We start from the raw sequence: 9,403 nt of genomic DNA on the forward strand, positions 1-9,403 counted from the left end.
AGACAGTCTAAACCAGTGATTAAAGTAAATCAGCAGCAGAGTGGATCCTGTATTATCTGCATTGTGTGGTAAATGATACCTTTATTTAAAATCTGTTTACCCCAATTTTTAGTTTCTAAGTGAAGTATGCCCCTGTTTTAAAGTCACTGTATTCAAAGAGCAGCACTGCAGAGGTTTCACCTCAAAATTTAGCTTTAATCAAGTTCTCATTTATAGATGTTTTAGGGGACTTCACTCCATTATTTCTCAGTTACGCTGCAGATTTATGTTTTGTTAATGCAATTAGATAAAGGTATTTGCATTTCGCGGGTTACTCTTGGGTCTGCTTTTCTTTCACAGATTTGATAAGCAGATCAAAAGGGGTGTGTGTGTGTGTGTGTGTGTGTGTGTGTGTGTGTGTGTGTGTGTGTCTGATACGGTTCTTTCCAAGAGAGAGAGTAGATGTTGACTTTTGTTTGATTTCTGAAAACTGTTACAATTGTTGTGTAAAATGTTCTTTATGTAACCTAATTATGCCAAAGCAGAACATTTTCATAAAAGTATTACTCCTTAAAATCTGTATATATTCTATATGTCTGAAATGATTAAAAAAAATATTTCACTGGAATAACTTTTAGTAGAAGTTTGGAAAACATACACTACTTTTAAAACAAATGTGGCTGCTACATTAAAGGAAATAATTCCAGACTAATGACACATGACCAATAACAGTAATATTAGCCGTGTTCCTGTGAATTCTTTTCCAATGATCATCATGATGTAAAAATCTAGCAGCCCTGTTCTGAACAACAGTCTGGGACTTTGTGACAGTTCCTTAGACCTTTCCTTTTAATGGACAGCAGGGGGCGACTCCTGTCATTGCAACAAGACTTCAGTTTGTGTAGAAGTCAGGGCTTAAACGGCCCCAGGGTTTCTTGCTCTATGACCTCTGAAAGCCTTTTCCTAATGAGTTTACGGGCTTAGTCACAGTTTCAGATCACAGTGAACAAAACATGAAGTCAGTTTTGTAAATGGTGGTCATTCTAACAATTAGAAAGGAGAATTATCCAGGGTATGTAGGGTATACTCAACACAAGGCTTCGTGGTTGGACTTTACCAACCATCTTGGTGGCTATGTCCACATATGAGGTGGGGGCATTGTTCATCTTCATGCTTGGGCTTGCTGATTACTTCTCCAATCACTTGATGGTAGCACACTCCAATCAGGGCTGTTTGTGTTTTCATGTTGAATTTGCAGCAAATCTTGACAAACAAATGATCATACATATTATTTAGAACAAGAAAGAGCAGCAACCCTCAAAATAAAATAAAGGAGTGAAACAAAACTGGGGCAGGCTACAAGAGAAAACAAGTACAAAACACAGGTCTGGTCTTCTAGACGTTTCCAGTTGGATGGGCAATTGAGCTTAAACTCTGAGAGAATTTTGTAAGTGGGACCTGATGGGCACCGATTCTCCGTCACACTTGGGAAAACGGTGGGTCCTTAGCTGATTGACTGAGGCCACTGAATCCTACACACTGGTCCTTTAATACAAAATTAGCACTTCTTTTAACCTGACGTCAAAGAGCAGATGTTTAAATCAAGAGTTAGCATTGTTTCTGTTTGACAGGTTGAGTTTGAGTGAGAAGGCAGTTAGGTGTGGGTGTTCACGGTTGATTGAAACTGTTATGACTGAAAAGGGAACAAGTTTGCAACAGAATTTTCATAGAGTGCAAGGCCGTGCAAGGGTGAGATCCCACACTCGCCCCTGCGTGTGGTGTACCTAAATCTGTCTCATTCAGCCAGAATCAAAGCTCTACAAGAGACATGCTCCTAGTTGCCTAAACGAGAACAAAATCTCCCAACTCAACATTAGTTTTTAAAATTTAAGCACTTCATTTCGCAAACCGTAAACTTAAAAGCAGTATGTAAACAGCTACAAATCACCAATGGAACGAGGTGTCATAAAAGCCATGTGTGAACCTCATGAGGAGCAAAGAGGGGTGTGCATCACCAGGGCTTTCCCCTCCCATCTTATCCAGATGTTTTATTGAATGGGGCCTGTTCCACCTAAACTTCAGCTTCAGTAAACTTTGTCCCAGAACCACCCACACACTTCTGGCACTGTTCTCACTGATTCATGTAAAAAACTAAATAGACATGAGAGGCTGGGAAAGGAGGCCCACCAGGATATGGGAGGACAAATGTTTATTCCTTTGTTGCTGTGATTGCGCAGACTCCCTTTGGCTACGTTTCGTACTGATATCTTGTGTTGCAAATTAAAATTAATATCTAGTCTTTATATCAGTGTTTATAATTTAAGTTTTAAGACTGTTTATTTGTTCTAGGGAAATAAAAACAGAGATACAAACTTCTCTTTAGACAGTAATCTGGCTGCTTCTTTTCTTTGAGAGATGTGAGTGGTCGTGTGCGGCATGACTTGCTGTGACACATAAAAGCTCAGTGTTGGTGCTGTGGGTTTCTAATTTCTACTCATTCTTATAAGAGGTTTTAAATGTGTGGGAAGGAGAGAAGCAGTCGATCCCCAAAGCAAGCTCATTTAAAAGCCACACACATAGCTGGGCATATTGTGTTTTTTCTATATAGCACATGTGATGCACCGTAGCGCATACAATGTAAATATGTACGTTTTAGTGCATCATCTGAGCAGTACTGCTTTAGATTAGGTCATAATATTGCAGCTGCAATAGCATGCACAAGTTTTTAGATTGTAGAGCGTAGAGAGCTACCATCAGGGAAAAGAAGAGCAATGGAACAGATGTCATGGCTCCTGTAGAGCCCTGATCCCAACATCATAAAGTTAAGCTAAGATTAAGATGCTGACAGCCAGTTTCCCAGATATAGATTAAGCCTAGTCCTAAACTCAAAGAAAATGTCAATGAAGTTCTTTGGAAAGAGTGTTTGCAGGTGCATGCTTGAGGTCTTCATGTTTTTCTGTCAAATCAGCCTAATTTTAGTCATGGTGCCTAAAACATTTGCACCAAACTGTTTAAGTGTGCATCCCAGCAAACAAAAACATCTCAATACTGCTGCATGTGAACACTGGTGTAGGCTGCAGCACATTTATTCTGAAGTCACATCTGGCACCAGCTTAGACAGGGTGACTTATGGGGTGCAGTGTAATGATAAATATTAGAGGCTTCACATTCTTCATCACTCGCTGACAAGTGGCCGACAACAAGCTGACCCCCGTGATCACTGGATCGCTTTGATAAAGAGAAAGACCCTTATTTTTGCTCATTTCTAATCAGCACTAAACCTGTACCGTGGATTCCCTCGTCTCTCACTCTGAGACAGATTTTGACAAACCGCAATATGAATGTAAAGCCTGCGACACAACGATCTTAAAATGATAAAACACAGTCACTGATGTGACAGCAGGGCAGTTATTATTCTTATTAAACACACGTATTACACGCTAATTAACAAAAATATGTCAAGTCATTACATGTTTAGACCAAGTGAACCATTTGTTACATCTGGCACAGGCTGCTGATCATTACACGGGTACAGGGCTGAGTTTTTTTTAATGAAGCCCCCCTGAATTAATTTGAGAACATCCACACTGTATCAGTCACCTGCTTCACTGCCATTCATTTTCTACTCAGTTACCCCATTAAACTAAGTAGATTTATGGATAAGCAATTGGACATAAAGGATCCAAGCAAACAGAGCACAATGAACTCAGAAGATTGTAGATGAGAGATGATTTCCACATTGTGTAACTGAACATAGTGCCTCATATGATTTATTACCACCTGAAACACCGCTGAACCTACTTGATGATGGAAACTGCAGGGCTAAATTATCAACTTGTTGAAAAAAATACTCTGAAAAAATTTGGACATAAATGTATATTGAAGTAAAACCAAGGTTTTACAGCATGTAAAACATGTTTTTAACATGAGTTAAAAACATGTTTTCTCATTGAGGATCCACAGAAAGCTCCTACCTTACATTATTAATTGCAGGCTGCCACCTGTTGGACAAACACAGATCACCCTGAACTTCAGATGCAATTTTATTTATAAAGCACATTTAAAACAACATTTAACAAAGTGCTGTACTTTAACACAGACACCACAGACGCATGCACAGATACAATAACAATCAAAAAGTAAAATGTCTGAAATGCTGTCATTTTGTTAAAATGTAAAGTGTTACATTTTATCTGGTCAAGTAAAATGTACTTGATTGGTGCACATTCAGTTTATACCAAGGATATTTTTCTTAATGATGAATTATTTACATAAATAAACAAATTACTATTCTTTGTTTATTGAAGGCAAAGAATCACAGTTTTGAGAGCAGCCACACAATAATAAACATAGCTAAAAGCCTAAATATCTACAACTCTCGCTCAGGGTTCAAGCCAAGCAATGAAACTGAGGCGTACTTTACAAATCTGCAAGAAGGGGGAAGTGGAACTCAATCCACAGTTTACGGGGCTCGTCCTGAGAAAGTTCAGTCCCTTCTATTCTTCAGTCTAGTCTTCAGGACAGAGGGGAGTTACTGGTTAGCAGATGTCAGTGACCTCTAATGAACGTAAGGTGTTGAGAGGTCAGCAAGGTATGGTGGTGCCAACCCATTAAAGGCTTTAAAAACATGCAATAAAATCCTGAAGGCAAGAGTGAAGGCAGGCCAGGAAAGGGGCGATACGCTCCAAATATCAGGTTCTAGTAAGCAGGCAAGCAGCAGCATTTTGACCCAATTCGAGGAGTGAAAGTTAGCATGACTCACACAAACATAAAGGGCATTACAGTAGTCAAGGGGAATTGCAATAAAACCATGTATAACATTCTCGAAATTACTATAAGATTAGAAGGACTTGACCTTAGAAAGATGCCTCAGTTGCTAAAAACCTTAATATAGAATTAATTAAGTTTATTTTCACACCGAGGTTATTTTTGAGCACTACTAGGTCAGTCCTGCTCTTCGTTAAAGCTTAAAATAATTTAAGGGCATCCAGGCTATGATGTCGCCACCTATAACCCAAGTACCTCACTCAACAGGAGAAAGGCTCACAAGATAAGGTGATAAAATATTGTTTTGTTTTTAATTTCAAATATGTTGCATCCATTTAAAGCAAACATCAAATAAGTTAAAAGAATTTACCATTATCATTATAGAGATATTTCAGGCATTGTGAGCAAACGTGCTCATATGGCATTTTTGTACCATCTTAAACACATAGTGCATGTACATGAGGGTACGATACATCACAGGGCTCTTGCTAGTGTTAGGTCAGTGTAACAATAAAACTCAAAGGAAGGAGAAATCCCTCCAATTCCTTCCTACATGATTTATCCTAGCTGAGGCAAATGCATGCCTGTTTATCTGAACACATCGTAGAAGCATGTTAGAGGCTGATGTCACTGTTTTTGCTATTTGTTATCATCGTGGGTATCTGATCAGAATGAAAGAGAATACAGCTATCAACACTAAAAGGCAAACAAAAACACTATTAGGCTTCAAGTCTTTAACTTCCAACTTAGGTAAGGATAAATAAAGTTATTAGTTAAACCAACTTAATCTGCAGAAGTGAAAAGAGTCGAAGAGAGCCGAGTCCTTAAATAATGGAAAAGGATGTGTGTTTAACAGTATTATTGTCTTTGACTTGAGTGTTGAGTATGAGGGGTTATGGATTTCTGTGTTTTAGTTTATTTTTTGTTTTTCAGGATTGTTCTTTTCCTTTAGCATTTATTACATCCTCTGCATATCCACTAGTTCATGTTCCTAGGTTATATTGTAGTCGAGTCCATGTGCCTTGGTTATGTAATATTTATTTATCATCTTTTGCGATCCCTTTCTGTTTCCCCATTCATGTCACTGTTTCTGTCTAGTCTCTCTGTACAGTCTCCATGGTTTCATCCAAGAGTCTCCATCTTGATGTTTGGTGTTCTCATGTTTTGATTAGTTCCTGTTTTATTTTGATTGTCCCTCTTCTCTTGTGCACTGTGTTTAGTCTTTCTTCCTTTGTCTTGTTTTACCCCAATTAGTTTCAGCTGTGTTCCCATCTCTCCAATAACCTGGTTGGTGTGTATGTACTGTCTGAGTGTCCCTCTGTCCTTTGTTGCTTCTTCCCTCATGCCTTGTGCTCTCTCTCCTTGTGTTCCCCTCTTAGTTTTTGCTTTGCTCTGTTAGTTTCCACCAATAAAAGCTGAGTTTTAAGTTCACCTCTTGTGCCCCTGTGCCACTAATGTGTGACAGGAACACAGGAAGAGACTGGGAAAATAAGGAAAATATGACAGGAAGTGAGCTAAAGGAAATGTAAACGTGTGGGAAAGTGTAAATAAACAAAACATCTGCCCAAAATTCCGACTTGAACAAATTTTAGTTATGTGCAGATTTTCTATTTAATCCTGTTACAAGTACAACGTAAAATGTTACATTTCATAGAATCCTGTAAAATTCAATTAAATTTGCTTGATTAATAAACAATCACTTAATACCAAACATTTTTTGGTTGCATTTTGATCACATTGATTGCTTCATGTTTAATGAGGTTGAATCTTTCCGTCTTTATTTGAACCTGCACAGCATTTCTATTCCTTGTCCCAGTCTGTGGTCTACAGAGAGTGGTCAGCGCAGTGAGGTCTACGCAAGTCTTCTTCTACTCTGTACAACAGACCTGAAGAGATGCAGAAAGTGGTTAAAGCTCATTCACGACTTCAAATTTGATGAAAGGTCGTATTTCATAATTTCCCCACTTGAACTATTCCCTTTAAAAATTCTGAAGTCTGTTTTGATATCATCTTCCTTATTTGGGAGAGCAAGAACACCCGAACACATCTGAGTCAGAAGGTGGCACGTGCATGTGGGATGCTAAGGTAAATAAATGCATTTGGAGGCTTCAGAAATTGTAAAATAAATAAAAATAGAAGTGTTGTTGTGTGCTATGACTGGTGCAAACCAGTTATCAATACTTCAGACCCTGAAAAAGTCAGTTTTCAAAGAAAATTTTTATGACTATATATCAAGAAGTTAAGGATTGTCACCCGTATTCTACTCATTCACTTTCAGAAAAGATCTAGTTTATATTAATTTAAGCAACTTTTGAATTTCTACCTTGTCAAGTTTAATAGTGTAAAAGTTCAGAGAGAGTTCAATACCAGCAAGCATTCTCCACATACCTCCAGTGACTAGTCCTGTTAAACGATCTTGTAGGCTTTGTGAACTGCTGTGGAAGATGTTTAACATGATGACATCATAGCTGACATTATAGCCAAAGAGCCAGACGGGTATTGGAGGGGATAAAAGAATATTTGTTTTAATAGTTTTTATTGAATCAGTCCTTAAGGCACATCACACTGTAAGGTAAGCCCTATGACATTAGAGCAAGAACCCCAGCAGTTTTTTCAGTTGCTACACTATTTATCATTCAGAAAATAATTGTATTAAACATACTTGTTTGTCATTTTAAGGCCTCTTCTACCTATTTTCTAACCTACTGCCCTGAATGAGCCTGATAATTCAGGTTAAGCTTTAAATATACCAAGAGTCATTAAAAGCTTAAGTACTCAGGTAACATTTTTCATACACAAAAATAAATATAACAAAACAATTAAGTAATGAAAAAGGGTTTAAAAGCTTTTTTCACGTGAGTAGTCTTGCAAGACCAAGTTGTCGGTTCTATATGGTGCTATGCTAATCCTAACCTTAATGCCACATGCAAGCAGGGATCACGTGATTGGCATGCTGAGTTGCAATGAATGCTGCTGTATATATATTTGTGTGTTTGTAACTGCTACATTTAAACTTAACCTAAATTAGACTTCTTAGACCAGAGTTCTCCTGGGCAGTAGGTCTCAAAAATGAAAAATATTGAAAGAAGGTAGGTCAACAAAACCTTTTTCAAAGGAATATATCTTGAAAAGTGAAGCTAAAACCTCAGAAAGCACTACGTACCATTCAATTTTGAGGCAAACTGGGGACCCACATTGATTTAGGATAGAGTGACCCACAGGCCCATGAATGCCACCTCTGGGAGACATTTCCTGGAATCATCTATCTTACAACTCTTTCTGTTCCCGTTTTTGGAGGCACCTTTACACACTTCTTAAAATAGGCTGAACATCTGGACCTGCATTTCATGGAAGATAAAACTTGTCTTGAAGTTCAAGACGCATGCCTTAACCCAGACATGAAACATGCGCACCGAGGCTCAGAAACCTGTTTTGTTTGGCTATTTTCAAATAAACATCTTAATCTGAAACAAAGAAAATAACTGTTTTTAATTGTTTTATACAAAAACAAAAAAAACCAACTGTACTTTAAACTCTGACTGCCTCCACTCTAAATTGATAATACATACAGATGCAATAGAAATCCTCTGATAATGGTATTAGGCTCAGTCTAACAGTTTAAAGTCAGCTGCCCTAATATCCAGCAACGATGGAGAAGTTTGGCTACTTTTTCCTTTTCTAGTAATTTGCTTCTGGAGGGTTAGTAGTTCTAGTTCTTGTTTGTCTTTTCTGCCGGGTCATCACCAGTGTAAATTATCTGCCTCCATCTAACCCGATCCTTTGCCTTCTCCTCTGCAACACCAACCCTCTACATGTCCTCCTTCATCCATGAAGGTTCTGTGGTCTTCCTCTTTTCCTCCTGCCTGGCAGCTCCATCTTCAACGTCCAACATTTTCACTATCCCTCCTCTGCACATGTTCAAACCTCTGTCCCTCTGCTACACTCATTTCTAATGCTGTCTATCTTGGTTACTCACAATGAAACTCTTAAAATCTTTAACTCTGTACAATCCTGTCTGACACTCTTCACCTCCAGAACACCTTCGACATACTCATCCACCCAGCCTCTACACCAGAGAATGATTAGTTGTTTGCAGATCCAAATGGAGAATGCAGGAGGGGGAAGGTTAAGAAAGCAACGATAGACTAAAAAAAATACAACATTAAGGCAGAATAATCATGAAAATAAGCTTTAGTTTCAGCTAAACTTTTAAAATGTGGCGAACAAGAAAAACAATAACGAGCAAACAGAACATGAAATAATAGCAAGAATTCAAAGTTTATAACAGAAAACCCAAGGACTGACTTTTCCTTACAGCACGGTAGAACAGTCAAGTCCACATCCCAACGCTCTTCACCTTGCTTCCCTTCCACCTGGTCGGCTGCAGAAACAATATATCTGCCTTCCTCCTCTCCATCATATCAGCTAGCTAATTTTAAACACCCTATTCTCACCTCCGTATACCTGTCTTTCCTTCTTTCTCTCTTGTTGCCTCTTCCCCATAGCCTATGTGGCTAGAAAAATACATGGAGTACACCAAAGCTGGAGGATTCTGTGTGATGTAGAAGCAAATTTTATTTTGTGTCTGCGTTTTCAGAGGCAAGATATGAAGACTGATATGTACGTTTAATAATCAGAGAGGGTTTCCCTTCACCAA

Source organism: Pelmatolapia mariae, linkage group LG1 (genome assembly GCF_036321145.2).
Source record: "Pelmatolapia mariae isolate MD_Pm_ZW linkage group LG1, Pm_UMD_F_2, whole genome shotgun sequence".
Classification (NCBI taxonomy): domain Eukaryota; kingdom Metazoa; phylum Chordata; class Actinopteri; order Cichliformes; family Cichlidae; genus Pelmatolapia; species Pelmatolapia mariae.